This window comes from Equus przewalskii, chromosome 2 (assembly GCF_037783145.1).
Source record: "Equus przewalskii isolate Varuska chromosome 2, EquPr2, whole genome shotgun sequence".
Classification (NCBI taxonomy): Eukaryota; Metazoa; Chordata; class Mammalia; order Perissodactyla; family Equidae; genus Equus; species Equus przewalskii.
In genome coordinates, this window is record NC_091832.1 from 29,650,969 (window position 1) to 29,671,889 (window position 20,921).

At 51.2% G+C, this 20,921-nt stretch overlaps 1 long non-coding RNA gene across 1 annotated transcript in view; it reads right to left on the minus strand.

Moving 5' to 3' along the window:
• Positions 1-16,553, minus strand: part of LOC139081970 (uncharacterized) — a 29,356-nt gene extending 12,803 nt beyond the window's left edge. Inside the window, exon 1 of the long non-coding RNA XR_011537551.1 lies at positions 16,415-16,553. This is a non-coding gene — a long non-coding RNA (uncharacterized lncRNA). The remainder of the gene's footprint in view (positions 1-16,414) is intronic.
• Positions 16,554-20,921: the final 4,368 nt, after the last annotated feature.

The window sequence follows — 20,921 nt, forward strand, 5'->3', positions numbered from 1 at the left end:
GGACGGTCGCGTGAAGGTGGGATTACATGTTTGATGGGGTATTGGGAGGGACCTTCTCATTTGCCCCAGAATTGACAAGTGGGGTGCAGAGCGGGGGTGAATAATTGCTGAGCACCCCACATTCTGAAGAGAAGCTTCAATGGCTGGGCCCAGGGGCCCCTCTGGAGCTTTCTGGGAGGGTGAGCCTGGCACCCCCACAGCAAGTGCCACCCTTCTGCCTCGGGGACTGGGCTAGGGGAGAGGGATTCTTCGGGGGTCTAAAGCTTCAGTTTCACACGGATGCTATGGATTTTCTCTCCCTTTTCCCCCAGAGACCCACCCAACCAATCCAGTGGGAGAGGTACCAAGAAAATCACTTGTTAGTATGGAAGCAGGAAGCTCCCCGCTAGGAGGCGAGGTTGGCATCTCCCTCCTGGGAACATTTGCTGGTGGGGCAGACTTGTCCTGGCCCGGGGCCCATCTAGTAGAGGAGGAGAGAAGTAGAGAGAAACGGCAGGGTGGAACAGCCTGGCAATGGGGCAGCTGGCATGCCTGCCATTTGCTGAGGGTCAGCAGATGTCAGAGAAAAGAGCTGGGCTGATGCCATCTTTGGTACCAGTCCAGGAAGGCACCCCACCACACAAGGGGCCCCGCGGGGCAGACAGGAGCCACTGGGCAGACTGGGGCAGGCGGGGGAGTGGAGGACGGCAGAGGTTATGGAGGAGCCGTGTACCCACATCAGGGGACCGTGGAGGTCAGGGCTCCCACAGGACCCCCAAAGAGCACACACTTGTGCCCAGCGGAGAGCCAGCATCCACACGCCCGCCACACTGAGGGCACTGGCAATGGCAGGATTAATCCAGAGAGGAGCTCAGCCAGGGTGGACAACAAGGAGATGTTGGCTGTTGAACCCCCGTTCCCTCAGCCCCCATCCCAGAGAAGCTACGCCTTAAAAACAGAGAGGGAGGGGCCTTTGAGGGAGGGGCTTCCAAGATGGCGCCGTGAGTAGTCCTCTTTGTCTCTCGCCCTTCGAGTCTACAATTATTTGGACACTTATCGCTTGACAAAGGATATCCAGACAGCATCTCAGGACGTCTGAGACACCCACACGACTATACATCGGAAGGTGGACGGACTTTCCTCCGGGAGGATGTGGAAATAGGTGAAAACTCTCCGACCCCGCCGGGCAGCCTAGTACCCGCAAGCGGCTTTCTTCCAACGGACGCCCCCAGAGGATCCACACACATCTAGGGCAGGAGCGAGAACACAACAGAGGAGCGACGGTGGAAACAGGTGACCAGAACCCTACTTAAACCCCCCGCAATTACTCCTAAACGCAGAGGGAAACTTTGGAGTTGCACACCTGAGCCCGCGGGGAGAGTCTCTCCCCGCCATTGGCGGGGAGACCCGGCCTGGTGCTCGGGGCGCCCGGAGGGTCCCAGAGAGAGACACGGTGGGCACGGAGGTCTCCCAGCTGCCGTTGCCCGCCCCGTGGGACTAGGGATTGCCGGAGATCTCGGAGAGGACCGGGGCGGGGGATCTTTCAAAGGCGGGTCCGGCGATCCGGTGGAGAAGCGCCGGAGCTCCGCCCGGGCAGCAGACAAAACTCTCTGTCTGCCGGTAGCAGAGGGGCCACGCTGAGCATTCAGAGCTCCCGGCAGAGGCCCGGACAGAAGCCCAGAGGGCGGGGCGACCCCCAGCTGCCGTTGCCCGCCCCGTGGGACTAGGGATTGCCGGAGATCTCGGAGAGGACCGGGGCGGGGGAATTTTCAAAGGCCGGATCGGCGACCCGGAGGGGAAGTGCCGGAGCTCCCCCAGGCAGCAGACAAAACTCTCTGTCTGCCGGTAGCAGAGGGGCCACGCTGAGCACTCAGGGCTCCCGGCACAAGCCCGGACAGAAGCCCAGAGGGCGGGGCGACCCCCAGCTGCCGTTGCCCGCCCCGTGGGACTAGGGATTGCCGGAGATCTCGGAGAGGACCGGGGCGGGGGAACTTTCAAAGGCGGGTCCGGCGATCCGGTGGAGAAGCGCCGGAGCTCCGCCCGGGCAGCAGACAAAACTCTCTGTCTGCCGGTAGCAGAGGGGCCACGCTGAGCATTCAGAGCTCCCGGCAGAGGCCCGGACAGAAGCCCAGAGGGCGGGGCGACCCCCAGCTGCCGTTGCCCGCCCCGTGGGACTAGGGATTGCCGGAGATCTCGGAGAGGACCGGGGCGGGGGAACTTTCAAAGGCGGGTCCGGCGATCCGGTGGAGAAGCGCCGGAGCTCCGCCCGGGCAGCAGACAAAACTCTCTGTCTGCCGGTAGCAGAGGGGCCACGCTGAGCATTCAGAGCTCCCGGCAGAGGCCCGGAGAGAAGCCCAGAGGGCGGGGCGACCCCCAGCTGCCGTTGCCCACCAGGTGAGGCTAGGGATTGCCGGAGATCTCGGAGAGGACTGGGGCTGGAGAGAGTTCCAGAGACCCAGCTTAGTAGCCTAGGGGGAAACCCTACAGGCTCACAGAAGCCTTAGGGAAAGCCTCGGCACAGCACCAGTAGAAGGCACCCAGCCGCCAGCCACAAGGCTGGAAGACCCCAGGGCAAAAGCAGCATAGCTAAGTGTACTAACCACAGACTGTAGAAGATGCCAATAGCTCTCCTGCGACCCATAGAGGACAAGCGAGATTTGGTGGGTGCCGACAGCAACCGAGCGACAAATAAAAGTGATCCCACCCCTGGCCGCTGGAAAAGCCCATAACACCGTTGCAGACCCCAAGGAGAGAGCGCATCTAGGTGGGCAACAACAGTAGGCACCTGCAGTCTGAAGCCCCCCGTGACGGCCCCCACAGCAGAGGAGGGAATCCAAAGGGCCACTGTGGCTACGAAGAGGGGCCCAGGCCCAGTTAGCAACTACGGACAGGGTTCCTGGTTGGTGAAGTATAAACAGCTGCTCCCCCCACCGCAGCAGCTGAAACAAGTGAAAGGAGCAACTAAACTCTATCTCCATGCGGAGGCACAAATCAACATCATCAAGCAATATGAAAAAATACATCAAATCTCCAGAACAGAAAGAAAGTAACAAATACACAGAAAACAATCCCAAAGAAAATGAGATATATAACCTAAATGATGATGACTTCAAAACAGCCATCATTAAAATACTCACTGAGTTAAGAGAGAATTCTGACCGACAACTCAACGAGTTCAGGAGCTATGTCACAAAAGAGTTTGATACGATAAAGAAGAACCAAACAGAAATACTGGAAATGAAGAACACAATAGAGGAGATTAAGAAAAATCTAGATGCTCTGAACAGTAGGGCCGATAATATGGAGGAAAGAATTAGCAATTTGGAAGATGGCAATATAGAATTGTTGCAGGCAGAGGAGGAGAGAGAAGCAAGACTTAAAAGAAATGAAGAAACTCTCCGAGAATTATCAGACACAATTAGGAGATGCAACGTAAGGATTATAGGTATACCAGAGGGAGAAGAGAAGGAGAAAGGGGCAGAAAACCTATTCAAAGAAATAATGGCTGAGAACTTCCCAAATCTGGTGAGGGAGATGGATCTTCAGGTGACAGAAGCCAATAGATCTCCAAACTTTATCAATGCAAGAAGACCAACTCCACGCCATATAGTAGTGAAGCTAGCAAAAGTCAACGACAAGGAGAAAATATTAAGGACAGCCAGGCAAAAGAAACTAACCTACAAAGGAACCCCCATCAGGCTATCAGCAGATTTCTCAGCAGAAACTTTACAGGCTAGAAGAGAGTGGAATGATATATTCAAAAATCTGAAGGACAAAAACCTACAGCCGAGAATTCTCTACCCAGCGAAAATATCCTTCAAATACGATGGAGAAATAAAAACTTTCCCAGATAAACAAAAATTAAGGGAGTTCATTGCCACAAAACCTCCTCTTCAGGAAATCCTCAGGAAAACCCTCATTCCTGAAAAATCCAAAAAAGGAAAGGGACTACAAAACCAAGAGCAGAGGAGATAAGTAGAAGGACAACAACAGAGAGTAGCAGCTCTACATCAGAACAGATTAAACCATGGGACGAGAAACAAAGGAAACTGAAGAAAACCGGAAAACAAGACACAAAATGGTAGTGGTAGGCCACCACGTCTCAATAATCACTCTAAATGTAAACGGATTGAACTCCCCAATCAAAAGACACAGAGTGGCAGGATGGATCAAAGAACAAGATCCAACAATATGCTGCCTCCAGGAAACACACCTCAGCCCCAAAGACAAACACAGACTCAGAGTGAAGGGATGGAGAACAATACTCCAAGCTAATAATGAACAAAAGAAAGCAGGTGTCGCTATACTAATATCAGACAAGGTAGATTTCAAAGCAAAACAGATAAAGAAAGACAAAGAGGGACAGTATATAATGATAAAAGGGACTCTCCACCAAGAAGACATAACACTTATAAATATATACGCACCCAACACAGGAGCACCAAAATTTGTAAAGCAACTCTTAATAGATCTAAAAGAAGACATCAACAACAATACAATAATAGTAGGGGACCTCAACACACCATTAACACCAATGGACAGAACATCCAGACAGAAAATCAACAAGGAAATAATAGAATTAAATGAAAAATTAGACCAGATGGACTTAATAGATATATATAGAACACTTCATCCAAAAACAGCAGGTTACACATTCTTCTCAAGTGCACATGGAACATTCTCAAGGATTGACCATATTTTGGGAACCAAAGCAAACATCAATAAATACAAGAGAGTTGAAATAATATCAAGCATCTTTTCTGATCATAACGCTATTAAACTAGAAATCAACTACAAGAAAAAAGCAGAGAAAGGTGCAAAAATGTGGAGACTAAACAACACGCTTCTCAACAAACAATGGATCATTGAAGAAATTAAAGAAGAAATCAAATGTTATCTGGAGACAAATGAAAATGAGAACACGACATACCAAATCATTTGGGATGCAGCAAAAGCAGTCCTAAGAGGGAAATTCATCGCAATACAGGCTCACCTCACTAAACAAGAAAAAGCTCACGTAAGCAACCTCAAACGACACCTAACAGAACTAGAAAAAGAAGAACAAACAAGGCCCAGAGTCAGTAGAAGGAGGGAAATAATAAAAATAAGAGCAGAAATAAACGATATTGAAACAAAAAAGACAATAGAAAGGATCAATGAAACAAAGAGTTGGTTCTTCGAAAGAATTAACAAAATTGACAAACCCCTAGCCAGACTCACCAAGAAAAGAAGAGAGAAATCGCAAATTAATAAAATCAGGAATGACAGAGGAGAAATCACAACAGATACCAATGAAATACAAGAGATCATAAGAGAATACTATGAAAAACTATATGCCAACAAATTGAACAACCTGGAAGAAATGGACAAATTCCTAGACTCCTACAATCTCCCCAAACTGAATCAGGAAGAAATGGAGAATCTGAATAGACCAATCACAAGTAAGGAAATAGAAACGGTAATCAAAAACCTCCCCAAAAACAAGAGTCCAGGACCAGACGGCTTCTCTGGAGAATTCTACCAAACATTCAAAGAAGACTTAATACCTATTCTCCTCAAACTGTTCCAGAAAATTGAGAAAGATGGAGAACTCCCTAACACATTCTATGAAGCCAACATCACTCTGATCCCCAAACCTGACAAGGACAACACAAAGAAGGAGAACTACAGGCCGATATCACTGATGAACATAGATGCAAAAATCCTCAACAAAATTTTGGCAAACCGATTACAGCAATACATCAAAAAGATTATACACCATGATCAAGTGGGATTTATACCAGGGACACAGGGATGGTTCAACATCCGCAAGTCAATCAACGTGATACACTACATTAACAAAATGAAAACCAAAAACCACATGATCATCTCAATAGATGCAGAGAAAGCATTCGACAAGATCCAACACCCATTTATGATAAAAACCCTCAGTAAAATGGGTATAGAAGGAAAGTACCTCAACATAATAAAGGCCATATATGATAGACCCACAGCCAACATCATACTCAATGGACAAAAGCTGAAAGCCATCCCTCTGAGGACAGGAACAAGACAAGGGTGCCCACTTTCACCACTCCTATTCAACATAGTTCTGGAGGTGCTGGCCAGAGCAATTCGGCAGGAAAAAGAAATAAAAGGAATCCAAATAGGTAACGAAGAAGTAAAACTCTCGTTGTTTGCAGACGACATGATCTTATACATAGAAAACCCCAAAGAATCCACAGAAAAACTATTAGAAATAATCAACAACTACAGCAAAGTAGCAGGGTATAAAATTAACGTGCATAAATCAGTAGCATTTCTATACACTAACAATAAACTAACAGAAAAAGAACTCAAGAACTCTATCCCATTCACAATAGCAACGAAAAGAATAAAATACCTTGGGATAAACTTAACCAAGGAAGTGAAGGATCTATACAATGAAAACTACAAGACTCTCTTGAAAGAAATAGGCGATGACATAAAGAGATGGAAAGACATCCCTTGCACATGGATCGGAAGAATAAACATAGTTAAAATGTCCATACTACCTAAAGCAATATACAGATTCAATGCTATCCCAATCAGAATCCCAAGAACATTCTTCACAGAAATTGAACAAACAATCCTAAAATTCATATGGGGCAACAAAAGACCGCGAATTGCTAAAGCAATCCTGAGCAAGAAAAACAAAGCCGGCGGAATCACAATCCCCGATTTCAAAACATACTACAAAGCTACAGTGATCAAAACAGCATGGTACTGGTACAAAAACAGGTCCACAGATCAATGGAACAGAATTGAAAGCCCAGAGATAAAACCACACATCTATGGACAGCTAATCTTCGACAAAGGAGCAGAGGGCCTACAATGGAGAAAAGAAAGTCTCTTCAACAAATGGTGCTGGGAAAACTGGACAGCCACATGCAAAAGATTGAAAATTGACCATTCTTTTTCTCCACACACCAAAATAAACTCAAAATGGATCAAAGACCTAAAGATTAGGCCTGAGACAATAAGTCTTTTGGAAGAGAATATAGGCAGTACACTCTTTGACATCAGTTTCAAAAGAATCTTTTCAGACACTGTAACTCCTCAGTTGAGGGAAACAATAGAAAGAATAAACAAATGGGACTTCATCAGACTAAAGAGCTTCTTCAAGGCAAGGGAAAACAGGATTGAAACAAAAAAACAGCTCACTAATTGGGAAAAAATATTTACAAGCCACTTATCCGACAAAGGGTTAATCTCCATAATATACAAAGAACTCACACTGCTTAACAACAAAAAAACAAACAACCCGATCAAAAAATGGGCAGAGGACATGAACAGACATTTCTCAAAAGAAGATATGAATATGGCCAATAGACACATGAAAAGATGTTCATCATCGCTAATCATCAGGGAAATGCAAATCAAAACTACACTAAGATATCACCTTACCCCCGTTAGATTGGCAAAAACATCCAAAACCAAGAACGACAAATGTTGGAGGGGTTGTGGAGAAAGAGGAACCCTCATACACTGTTGGTGGGAATGCAAACTGGTACAGCCACTATGGAAAACAGTATGGAGATTTCTCAAAAAGTTAAAAATAGAAATACCCTATGACCCAGCCATCCCATTACTGGGTATCTATCCTAAGAACCTGATATCAGATATCTCAAGAGTCCGTTGCACCCCTATGTTCATTGCAGCATTATTTACAATAGCCAAGACGTGGAACCAGCCTACATGCCCAGAAACTAATGATTGGATAAAGAAGATGTGGTATATATACACAATGGAATACTACTCAGCCATAAAAAAAGACGAAATTGGCCCATTCACAACAATGTGGATGGACCTCGAGGGTATTATGTTAAGCGAAATAAGTCAGTCAGAGAAAGCCGAACTCTATATGACTCCACTCATAGGTGGAAATTAGTATATTGAGAAGGAGATCTGATTGGTGGTTACCAGGGAAAAGGGGGGGTGGGGGGAGGGTACGGAGGGGGAAGTGGTGTACCCACAACATGACTAACAAAAATGTACAACTGAAATCTCACAAGGTTGTAATCTATCATAACATTAATAAAAAAAAAAAAAAAAAAAAAAAAAAATAAATAAATAAAATATGCAAATATAAACCAAAAAAAAAAAAAAAAAAAAAAAAAATTGCCTTTGAGGACTTAACAATCCTGGAAAATGAGTTCTCCATAGCTACTGTCCTCTATGTGGCTATACCTGTGGAGCTTATTCTTGTCCCCTGTGGCTGCGTTATTAGGAGTGTACCGAGGATAAACTCTGCTGAAGGCAGAAGGAGAGTCTTTGGGACTTGTGTGTCCCACCTAATTGTTGTAGTCTTATTCTTTGGGACCATAATTTCTGTCTATATTCAACCCAAAAGCAAGTACACACGGAATCACAGAAAATTCCTCACCCTCTTCTATACTGTGGTGAGACCCTCACTTAATCCTCCAATCTCTACCTTGAGAAATAAAGAGGTTAAATGGGCTCTAAAAAGGTTGCTTAGAAGAGCCTCAAGTTAGGGAGAAAAGTAAAATATACTCATGCAGTTCCCCCTAAAGATTGGGGACTTTTAGGCATCATCCAACTATGGTTTCTCTTTTCCTTTACAAGGAACACAGCTAAATCTCCTAAATAAAAGGAGGTATGAAATTTCCTTTCAATGACATTGTGAAGTTACCTGCTCTAAATCCTTTTTACCCTCCTTTCTGGAAGTGTTATGTCTCCTTTTTTTGACTATGTAGTAAAGATTCTTTAAATAAATAAATAAATACTTATAGAAAAAAAAAAAAAAAAAAAAAAAAAAAACAGAGAGGGAGGAAGGAGGTACTGACACCTGTGACAGCACGGGTGGACCCTGAAAACATTACACTAAGTGAAAAAAGCCAGACACAAAAGGCCACATATTGTATGATTCCATTTGTACGAAAAGCCCAGAATAGGCAAATCCACAGAGACCTACAGCCTGTGGTATGTAGTGGTGAAACAGCTAATTAAATTAAATCTAAATTAATTTAATTAAATAGATTGTCGGTTGGCTAAGGTGGGGGGCCTGTGGTGGAGGATGGCGGGACAGTTTCTAATGGAAGGGGATTTCCTTTTGGGAATGATGCAAATGTTTTAAAATTGATTGTAATGCTGGCTGCACAACCCTGTGAAAATACTAAAAACCATTAACGTGTCCACTTTAAATGGTTGGATTGTATGTTATGTGAATTTTATCTCAATTCAGCTGTTATTTAAAAACAAAGAGGGATTTAGTTTGGGAGGATGAGAAAGTTCTGGAGATGGATAATGGTGATGGCTGCACAACAATGTGAACGTACGGAATGCCACTGAGCTGTACACTGAAAAGTAGTTAAAGTGGTAGATTTTATGTATCTTTTACTACAGTTTTTTAAACATTTCAATTTAAATTTGAAAAAAATGGAGGGGGAGGGAAGTATCCCAGAACAAGACTGTGGACCCCAAATGCTCTAAGATACTGGAGCCAGGAGACGAGGAAGAACCAGTCTCCCCCCCAGGGCCGGGTAGACACACACACACACACACTCACACACACCCCCGCACCCACACACTCCAAGTCCCTCAAGTCTGATGGCTGAGGACAAAGCAAGGCAAAGCTTTCAATTGCCTCTGGGATTAGGATTTCAAACAGATGGCCTTATAATAACTGAATGTGACCACAACACCCTGGGATCTGCCACTGCACAGCTGGGGCCGGTGATTGGAGAAAAATGAAACTGTTTCCTGTGAAGACCCCTGCACTCCACGCACTCAGAAAACTGGCTAGAGATGCTCACTGTCAGCTCCCGGGGCATAAACGCCTTGAAGGCAGGAACCGCTGGGTCTGGCCTGAGCGTGGGACGAGCGCAGAGCTGGACACATCACAGGTCCTCAGTCAATGTCTGATGAAAGAATGAAGAGCTTCCCCCACTAGACAGAAAAGAATCTGAGGCCCAGGGAGGTCATGGCCCTGCCCAGGGCCACACAACCCCATAAAGGTGGAAACTAGAACTCAGATTTCCACTTCCCATGGCCTAAGCCCACCCTGGGCGGGGCTGGATTCCATCAAGAGCCCCTCCTCCAGCTGTGCACATCTGTCAGCCTCTGTAGCATGAAGCAATCACGCAGGAAGCTGGCCAAGGACTCAAACATCCAGGACACAAAACAGGATGCGCTTCCAAGGGGTGGGAGTGGCAGCCTAGCCCTGAGCCTGGGTCCCCACAGGGCTGCCTCCTCCTGCCTGGCTCTGGGAGCTGCATTCCCAAGGCCACATCTTGTCCTGTCACCCCAATTCCTCCCAGCTGCGAGGTAGGAGTCCTGGGATTCTGCCCTGGTCAGCTACTCCCTGGGGATGAACGCAGCAGGGCCCTGCCCCTCTCTGGGTCTCAAGTTCCCTTCAGTGCAATCAGGTTTTATCTAGCTCTGCTGTTCCCAATCCTCAATCTGTGTGGCTCTTGCTGACACCGACTTCTTAGAACACTCAGCCCTGCCTTCAGATGCCCCAGAGACACTCCACCCTTAGCAAGCTCAGCCCAAGGTTGGAGACAGCCCTGCACACAGGACCTCCTGATATGTCGGAAGAGATGTCACTCCACTCTTAGGAGCCTCCAGTCTAGGCGGGGAGACCCCCTCAGATTCAGGAACTCCTAGTCTGATAGGGGAGACCGAGCCTCCAGCAGGAGGCCCCAGTGTCAATGCTTCTCTCTCTTTTTCAGATACTTTCTCCTCTTTCCGGCTGTGGGGTGAGGGGTTCACACGCCTGTCTCTGAGAACCCAGCATCTCTTAGTTTACATGGCAGTGGGCCCCACCTCAGGCTGTTGGCTACAGCCAGGGTCATGACAGACGGCCCAGAGGATACAGGTTCCTGACACACTGCTTCTGGTGAGAAGCTCTTTGGCTCAGCTGTGGCTGCCACAGTCCCCGGGATGGGGCCCCCTGGTCCAGGACCTGCACTGGGCAGGCCAACAGCAGTGTCTAGAATTAGGAAGTGTTCAGACTGGACAGGCTCTTCCCACCCAAAGTCTTTGTGAGGCCCAAAGACCATGGCTGGCCTAAATTTAGGGCAACCCTTCCAGAAGCCTGGCTCTGAGCAGTCTGGTGTTCATGGCATCCAGCCTATCCTCACGGTACCCCCGAATTCTGAGGGTATTACTGATGAAGAAGCTCGGAGCTTGTTTCCCAGCTGTAAAATGAAGTGGATTAAAGTAACACCTCTCAAAAGATAACCGCGAAGATTAAATTGAGATAATGCAGGCAAAATGTTAGCGTGGTGCCTAACCAAGGTGGACATTGATTTTTGGGGGGGGTTGTTTTCCCTGCTCAGCTTTCAAACCCCCCCTTTTTTTTGAGGAATATTAGCCCTTAGCTAACTACCGCCAATCCTCCCCTTTTTGCTGAGGAAGACTGGCCCTGAGCTAACATCCGTGCCCATCTTCCTCTACTTTATATATGAGACGCCTACAGCATGGCGTGCCAAGCGGTCCCATGTCTGCACCCGGGATCCAAACCAGCGAACCCCGGGCCGCCGAAGTGGAACATGCGAACTTAACTGCTGCGCCACTGGGCTGGCCCCACAAACCCCTTTCTTTTTGGGGGACTACACATGGGGTGAACCTTAGAGGGAGGTGGCTCTGTCCTCCCAGTGCGGAAACTGACACTCCCCCTGGTCAGCTAGGAGAAGACGCATGACCTGACTCCGTCAATCAGGAGCCCACCCTGAATTCGGGGACCACAAAGGTGCTGCGTAGGACAGTAGAGGTCACTCGTGGGGCCAGTGGCAGTGCCCAGGCCGTGATGTCCAGTGACAGCAGCCCCAGCAGCAGCACCAAACCGAATGTTTCTTAAAGGGACCCCTCCATGAGCCCTGAGCTGCCAGCCTCTGTCTGCCCTTTCCCGGAGCCTGGCTCTCCAATCGATTCTCTGAGCTCCTTGGTGTCCTTCCAAGAAGTTCCTGTTCTGCTGAAATTAGTGAGGGTCAGTTTCCCTTGTTTTCAACCCAGAAACTTGACTGGTTTGGAAATTGGTCTGCGAGGGTGCATTTCAGACAACACACTCTCTGGGAAATGGGAGAAATAATTATCTGGTCTAGTTGGGGCTGAAGGTGGCGAAAATCCAGTTAGTATCCGGGGCTGAGAATCTAGCAGCCTGTGGTATGTAGTGGTGAAACAGCCAATTAAATTAAATTAATTAAATTAAATTGTGGCATGTGGCCATCTGGAAAAAAGGGCCATTGAAGGCAAAGCTTTGAGGGCCTGAGTCACCATTGAACACACGAACGGCATGAAGATTTCAAAGATAGGGCGGCTGCTTCGCCGACACTGGACAAGGAAAAGAAAAAGAATAACAAGTTTCAATCCCCAAATTCTTGGCTCTAGCCGTAGACTGGAGCCTAGGAACTTTCTATAGCTGGGCTAAGAATTCTCTTGTCTTTTCCTGCGGCAGGATTAAGTTTGTGGAAAGCAAATGTAAAGTCTAGCCCTTTGCATTGCCAAATCACAGCAGCGGCTGAGTTCACAGCCTCCTCTTCCTCTGCCTGCTGCATTGACGCTGACAGTTCCCAAGGGCTGGTCCTGGGTCCTCTTCTCCTCTTGCTCCGCCTCCCTGCGGCAGGTGGGATGCATTCAGCTGCAAGTAACAGAAAACTCTGGAAGTGGAGCTCCAGGATAGGTGAGCTCCTGACGTGGCACAGCTCCCAGAGGCCCCCAGTGCTGCCAGAGGTGCTGGTGATTTTCTCCCTCAGCTCCACCATCCTCCACGATGGCTCCATCCAGCCGTGCTGGAGCCAGCTTCAGGCTGGCTTAAGAGAGCCGATTGTGTGCATCCTAACTCTGTGTTTGGTGATGTCACGTTGGCAGCTTGAAATTGGCCATGGACGGGATATTTACACCATGGAAATCAGCATCTGCTACAAATCAGTGCTCTTTTTTTTTTTTGGAGAAGTATACTACCAGCACACTATTGGCTTCATCCTAGGTCTGGTTCCCTGAGGGGTGGCAATGGGGCTACCTGCTTCTTTGTGTGTATGCCCAGGAGGGAGAGGGGAGCGAGAGAAGGAGGCGGAAGAGAGTCTCTCTCCCCTGACCGTGGAACCAGGTTGGCTCTCCAGCCTCACTGAGAACGAGCACCAGGGGAATGCCAGGACCCCACGGGCCAAGTCTCACCAGATCCCTCTCTGGAGCTGCACTGTGGGGTCAGCTGCCCTGGAGAGCGAGGGCTCTGTTGGGGGCAGATCTCAGAAAAAAACAGATCCTTCAGGGAAGGAGGAAAGAGGAAATGGAGGTGCTGGGGGCAGCAGTGTCTGTCATTCTCTCTTGTGGTGCCCACCCACACCCGCGGCTCCGCTGATGACTACCAGAGCTATGTCCCCACCCAGACTTGTGTAACGCACCACTCAGTGGACATCCGCACTCGGATGATAAGAACAACCATCCTAGGAGTAATGCACACAGCATTGACCAAGAACTGGCTGCTGTTCCAAGCACTTTACATGTATGGGGTCATCTAACCACACAGAAGCCCTGTGAGGTGGGTCCATTGCTGGCCCCATGCTCAGGTGAGTAAATGAGGCTCAGAGGGGGCATAACTTGCCAGGGTCCACCGTGGTGGCACCGGGACTGGGAACCCACCTCCTGGCTCCAGGGCCTTGCTCTGAACCTCCCCTCCACCCTACCCCCCAAAAGGTGCCTCAGGCTCATCGCCTTCCCTCCAAACTGCTTGAAGCCCTTCCTCTCCTCAGCCAACTCCAACTCAAGGCTCAGATGTCACCGCAGGCATCCGTGTTCTAGAGAGCCTTTCTAACCCCGAGGCGGCCCCGTCGATGGCGGGCATGGTGACCTCTGCCTCCACCATCAGAGCCCTGCCACCGGGTGTTGTGGCTATCTGGCTTCTTGTCTGCTTCCCTTGAGGGCAGGAAGTGGGTTCTGCTCACCTCCACATGCCCAGTGTCCTCAGCGCAGGACCCAGCAAGCAGGCGCCACTCAGTAAAGTGGTAAGAGCCCAGCATGCTCCCCTCTCCCCACTGTCAGGTCCCTGGGCCCTGGTGGTCCGGAAGGTGCAGACCCCTTTCCCCAACCTTCCAGGCAAGCATCCTGGCAGCCCCTCCCGACTCCACGCCCAGCTGGGTCTACTTCTTACGCTCAGCACGATTTCCTTCCCTCCGCTTCTCAGCCTCCTTCCTGCCTTACTCTTTTATTAAGATTCTAATTAAATAATTCTAATTAAATGTAATGAGCTGAATCGACAAACTTATTGCAATAAAGCAGCATTCAAGACGTTCTCTCTCCTGATCTTTCTTGGGCAGTGGAAGCGAGATGGCACAGGGCCTTTGCCGCCCGGGGTGACTCAGCAGGGCTGGGACTGAACGCCATGCTTGCGGGACGTCACCACGGGCCAGAACCACTGGCAGGGCATCCACAGCCCAGCTGAGGACTCCCCTGCCCGAGCCGCCCTGTGGCTCCTTGCTTTAGGCAGAGGTCTGTCTGTTCTTAGAGACCGAGCACCAGCCTGGACCACACTGTCTGGCCGTCTTTGGTCCGCGCCGCAGGCCAGTCCCATTTCCTCCTCCTGACAGCACCACACTGCCTCCTCCACACCAGGAAGGGCTGGCGAAAGCTCCAGACCTATAACTGGGGTTCGCTAACCGCGTGGGCGTCTGCCCTTGAGCCCCACTTTCTGAAGACGAAGAAAGGCGTGGACCCGAGGTCTGGTCCCTGCCCTTCTGCGTGGTCTCAGTCAAGTTCCATCCCCTCTCTGGGCCCCACCTGGCTTTCCACCAAATGTCAGGCTCAATACGACATGAAGGAGCCTCTGTGAAAGGGAAAAGGCACTGGTGTGTGGAGTTAGGCCTGGCCTCAAATCCTGGCCCTGTCCCTTCCTGGCTGTGTGATCTGAGGCAAATTACTTTGTCTCTCTGAGCCTCACTTTCCTCATCTATAAAATGGGCCCAACATCACCCACTTTGCAGAGCTGTTATGAAAATTACATTAAAACAAAAATGCACGGGCTAAGTGCTTGATCTGTTTCTACCATGAATTATCCTACTCCATCTTCCCTTGCCCGCAGCAACCCTGGGGGCCGAGAGATGGCTGGCTGGGGGGCGCTAGGGAGGGGAGTTGGAGCTTTCAGAATCTTCCCAAACCTGACCCCTCTTCCTTCCCACTCTGGGTTAGATCCGACCAATCAGCCAGTGCTGGGGACACGGTGTCCTGGTGGCCCCAGGCAGGACTTTATATCCTCTACCCACAGGCCCCCAGTTATACCACCCTCTGAGCTTCATCCCTTACCTGACCTCACTGGACCCTCACAGCCGCCCTGCAGGGAAGGCAGAGCTCCGTTCATAGTCCCATTTCACAGACAAAGAAACTGAGGCTCCGAGAGGCAGGTGGTGACTTGCTCAAGTCATACAACCAGGCAGCAGTGAACCTGAACCCAAACCTCTGGCTCTGAGACCAGTGAACCACTAACCGCCACCTCCCCCTGCCGTGTGGGAAATGCCATGTAGTTGGGGATACTCTGTGGGTCCCAATGACCCAGGCTGTGACACCCAACAGCCCTGGAGGCCAGCAGGGCAGGGCGACTGCCTGGCTTACAGAGGAGGACGGGGAGAGGCCAAGAGCAAGTTGAAGAGGTGGGCCCTGGTTCCTGGGCTGCTCCAGGCTCACTGGCCACCTGGCCACCTGGCCTCCAGCCGCACGCCCTGCTCCTGGGCGGAGCAGCGTTGACCTTGGAGTCGGGCAGACCCGGGTTTGAGTCCTGGCACTGTGCTCACTTGATGTGTGATGGGGTTAGTGACCGCACCTCTCTGAGCCTCCGTCTCTTCACGGGGTCAATGGGGGCATGAGTTTGTCTCTGCCACCCCAGAAGGAAGGTGGGCATATGGCTATCACGTCACGGGCTGTGGATGAGGCTCCTGGAGCTGCCGCAACAAGCAGGGCACAAGCTGGGTTTATTGTCTCACAGCTCTGGGGGCCAGAAGACCAAAAAGTCAAGTGTCAGCAGCCTGCTCCCTCTGTCACCTGGGGGGAGGGTCCTGCTGTGCCTCTCCTAGCTTGCGAGGGCCCCAGGTGTCCCAGGCTGGTGGCAGCATACCTCCAGCCTTCGCCCAGCGTTCTCTGTGTCTCTTCACAGTGTCTTCCCGCTGTGCATGTCTGTCCCGTGTCCAAATTCCCCTTTTATAAGGACACTAGTTACATTGGATCAGGGCCCACCCTGATGACCTCGTTTTAACTTGATTACCTCTGTAGAGACCCTGTTTCCAAATTAGGTCACAGGCTGAGGTACTGAGGTGAGGAAGTCAACGCATCTCCCTTGCCATGCGGCCTCTGCGTAATCGGGTCTCTTCCCGCCCAGAACCTTACCAAGACTCCATTGCACTCAAGAAGCAAGTCGAGGGTCCTTGCCTGGCCCCAAGGTCCCCCACGGCCCCGACCTCTCTCTGACCTCATTTCCCAGCTCTCTCCTCTCCAGCCACACGATCTCCTTGCTCCGCTGGTCTTTGCACATTCCACGCTTCTGCCTGCCTCTGGCGGTTTGGCTTGCTGCCTCTGTCTCCACTGCCTCCGCTGCCCTTTCCTCGAATAGCCACGTGTTTGCCTCCTCCTTCCGTTAGGTCCCTGGCCCGCCTGCATGGAGCAGCACTGCCCCACCGTGTCGCCCTCTAACCCCTCCCTCTGCTTTGTTCCTTCACAGCGCTGAGCGCCACACAGATTGTTTATACATATTTGTGGGGGGGAGGGGGTCAGTACCCACCCCCTCAGTGGAATGTCAGCTCCGTGAGGACTTTTGTTGTTTGGTTTGCTGCCATGTCCCAAACACCTAGGACCCAGACTGGCATGTGGCGGGGCTCCATCAATGGGTGTGGAATGAGTGGCTCGACCCCTGGCCTGGCTCAGAGAGCATCCGGGGCAGGGCCCAAGCGCATGTGCACACAGACCTGGGGTTCTGTCCTGGTTCTGTCACTGCTTTATCAGGTCACCTCACCTCTCAGAGTCTCGGCTCTCACATGGCTGTCGTGAGGACTAAAGAAAACATGTGTGAGGCTCAGGCCAGCACGGCGCACAGTCGGTACTGCAGGGAGGTTTTCTCTGGACTAACCACCCGGTTTCTCCCCCAGGAGTGTGAGGGTGGGAGGGGTTGACAGGTCGTCGGACGGCATCTCAGCACACCTCCCTTTTCCTATGTGCCCTCCCACAGCTCAGGGGCCGGACACCTGCACACCACCTTTCTCCCTCCCCGTGCCAGCTGCTGCCCCTGTGACCGGTCACAGAGAGCTGCAGGGCAGCAGGCCGCCGCCAGGACCACCAGCATCAAGTCCCCCAATCCCACCCTTCCTGACCCGCTGCAGGGGCCTCCTTCGCACCCCTAGCCTTTGCAGCGGTTTTGTGAACTGAACCTTGTTATTAAGAGATTTATTTCCTTCTTGAAACAGCTAGGGTGGAATGTTTTCTTGACTGAATCCTGACTGGACAAGGAAGTTTCTAGAGTTTTTCCTGAGGGCACACTTTGAGGGTGGGGAGCGTGCCCTTGGGTGGCATCAGCGTGGAAGCTGGTGGGACGCGACTTGTCTCCTTCCCAACTTGGCCACCTTGGAGGGGCCTTACCCCTGGGTGTGACTGGTCTTCCCCAGCCCCTGTCCTGCCCCACCCATAGCGCGGCCCTCACAGCCACAGTGGACGGTGTTCTCAGCACCATGCAAGGACTAACGCATTCATTAACTCATTTACTCCTCACGACATCCCAGTTCGGACAAGACTGTTATGCTCTTTCACACACGAGTAAACTGAGGCCCAGGCCATGAAGCCATTTGCTGTAAGTCATTTACACGGCTGGTAAGTGGCAAATCTGACATTCCAAGCCAGTCCGGCTCTGGAGGCCGAGCTCATAATCACAGCTCCCTGGTCTTTCTTCCAGGCGCCTGCCAGCAGCTGAGCCGCAGAAGAGACCTCGGGACCTCGAGGAGAATGGAGACGGATGACGAGCTGATGCTCATTATGCGCTTGAGAATTCACCAAGGTCCTTTCTCCGGCCTCTGCTTATCACAACCATTTCCGCTTCCCACAAGTGCTGCTGACCTCGGGCACCAGCACCCTTCCAGCCAGCGTGGGGAACGAAGCTCTCTCTCCTGTTGGGATGGAAGGAGGCCTGGGCGTGGGGTCCGTGGAAAAGAACATGGCTCAGATCTCAGCTCTGCCTAACCACCCCCGGCCTGGGGAAGTCCGGTCCCTCTGTGGCCTCAGTTCCCCAACTATAAACAAAGTGGGTGGGCTGGAGGACCATTAGGGGCTCTTCCAGCAATAACATTCTAGAATCCTGCTTTAAAGACATTTTGAAAACCAAGATCCTTGGCCAGGGCAGAGGAGGGGACCACACAACGTTTTACCAGACCAGGCTGGGCTGGGCGCACCAGGCCACTGGCTGTGTGTGACAGACGCAGCACGCCGAGGCCCAGGGTGCGTAGGGGAGTTCGCCGCAGGATGTTTGCCTCCAGACCGGATAACCTGCAGAGGGGCCACTGGGCTGCAGAGGCTCCAGTCTGCCTACGGACCCAGGGCTGCCTCTTCTCTCAGCAGGTTTCTACAGGAAGCCGGGCTGGTTGTCCCCCTTTTGAGGAGCTCACTGGAGTCACTGACGGCCATTCTGTGCCAGATGCTATGGTGGGCACTGGGGCCACAGGCCCTGACCTCACGGAGCTCCTAGGCTAGCGAAGGCAGGCTCCAACCTTTCTACCGTCTTTCAAGGCCTGGCTGGAACACTCCCCTCTCCCGGGAGCCCCCCTTGGCTTCCTCAGCTCTGACTTCCAATGTCTCACCCAGCTTTCCAGGGCACCACGACCCACAACCCGTGGACTGTGAAGAGGCCAGGACAGACCCTGGCAGCCCTGCTGCATGCTGGGGCTCAGCAGGTGGTCAGAATTGTTGCTTGGCAACAAGGACTTATGACACAACTCACATCTGTCCTGGCAGGACGCAAAGGCACCAACCTGACCCAGCATCCGTGTGCCAGGCACTTAACTGAGGTTACTCTCTGTGGGGCTCAGAAGCCCCTGAGCAAGGTCATCATGTTGTTCAAATGTTCCAAGGGATTTGCAGAGAGGCAGGGCCACCACAGGACAGTGAACGTGTGGGCTTTGAACCCCAGGCCTGCCCCTTGCCAGCTGTGTGAGGCTGGCAGGTCACATAAGCTCCGTGGGCCTCAGTTTTGCTGTCTCGAAAATAGGCTAATAATGCTTATAGCATTGTCACTGTGCAGCAGCTTAGACTAGCTGACCTGTGTAGACGCTGCCTGTTTCAGAGACGTGTGCCTCTCCTTCCCGGCCCCTCCGAGGCTGGCATTCACTGCCAGCAACACACTGAGTCTGCTCCAGAGGAAGCCTTCCTCCTTACAGGGACCCCATGCTCATTCTACACCCTCACCCCCTTCACAGACTGGGCAATGCCTACTGGGGGCAAGAAGGGTCCTGATGTGAAGAGACACGGCCTGCCGAGTCCTAAACTGGGCAAATGCAGAGAAGTGCCCCAAAGGGCTGCCACCCGGGAAGAGGTGGGAAGGGTCTGTTCTGACCTGTCTGTGAAGGAGGCCCCGCCTTAGGGACCCAGCCCAGCCTGGGCCTTGCCACTCTGCCTGTGGAGACAACCGCTGGCCGTGGAGAAGCTCCCCATTGCTGGGCTGCTGGCAGGCAGAGCAGGGCCTGGGCAGCTTGGCTTGGATCGGCCCTCCACTCCCCGGGGTGGGTGGTGCCGTAGGAATAAACAAGCTCTGGAGTCAGACAGACGGGGTTCGAATCCCAGGCCCACTGCTTACTCGCTGTTGAGACTTTGGCCAACTCACTTGTCCTCCCTGGCCCTCAGTTGTCCTATCTTGAAAATGGGACTAGGACACCCACCTCATAGGTTGTTAGGACTGGCGTCACTGACCTTAGGTGTAAAGGACCTAACAGGGCCTGGCACGTAGTAGGCACTGGAGAAAGGTTTGCTTCCTAATAAATAAACGGGCCCCCTGCCGTGGTCCATACGCATGGAGTGGCCGGAGGAAGACCAGACCCCACGCCAGCACCAAGGGCATGAATCCGCCGATCCCCCATCCCGGTTTGTTGAGAAGGCCTTGCAGAGATTTAATTGGGATGGTGGCTCCTGGGAGAGAAGATGCCAACATCTTCCAGTGCAGGTGAAGGTCACACCAAATCTGCAAGGCGACTCTGTTCTTCCTGGCTTCATCCGCTATGCATGAAAGGGGAGATGGTGGGTGCTCAGGATTCATAATCTGAGACATCCGGAGACTAAAGATATTGGCCAAATTTAAACCGAAAGATGAACTTGTTGGGTGTCTTTTCAGATTATGGGAGAAGAAAGGAGAGAATTTCTTAGTCATCTACGATGCTCTCAGAATTCACAGCGAGTCTGCCTGACGGCTGACATCCGACGCATCTGCCTCTGGGTTCCAGACATTTTAAATATCACTGTTTGAAAGGGACAAAGAGATAGATGTCTGAGGAGACCCCCACTGGAGCCTGAAGAGAGCAGCCTTTCTGTGGTGTGCACTGTGCGGCTCGACAGGCCACAGGCAGCATGACTGCAGATGTGGCTGGTGGGAGGCCAGGATGTGGGAGGGTCAAGGGTCACACAGATCTGAGTCTGGGCTGTGGCTCCACCAAGTGCCAGAGGCATGTCGGCCTTCCTCCCCGCAGCAGGAAGGGAGCTAACATCCTCTGGGCTCAACAGGACCCTTGTGATGAGAAGGGAGCTGAGCTCCGGGCACAGAGCTGTCTAAGAGCTTGGTCAACAGCAGCAGCGTTATTATCAATTTTCTTTCAACTTCCTTGTTTTTGACCCAAATTGCCTTTTGCTCTGAGATAAACTTTGAGCCGTCTAGGGACACCACCAGCAATATAACGGTTACCTCTGGGTGTCACAAAACCCAGGGAGGTAGGAAGGGTAGAGCTTGTTGTGCC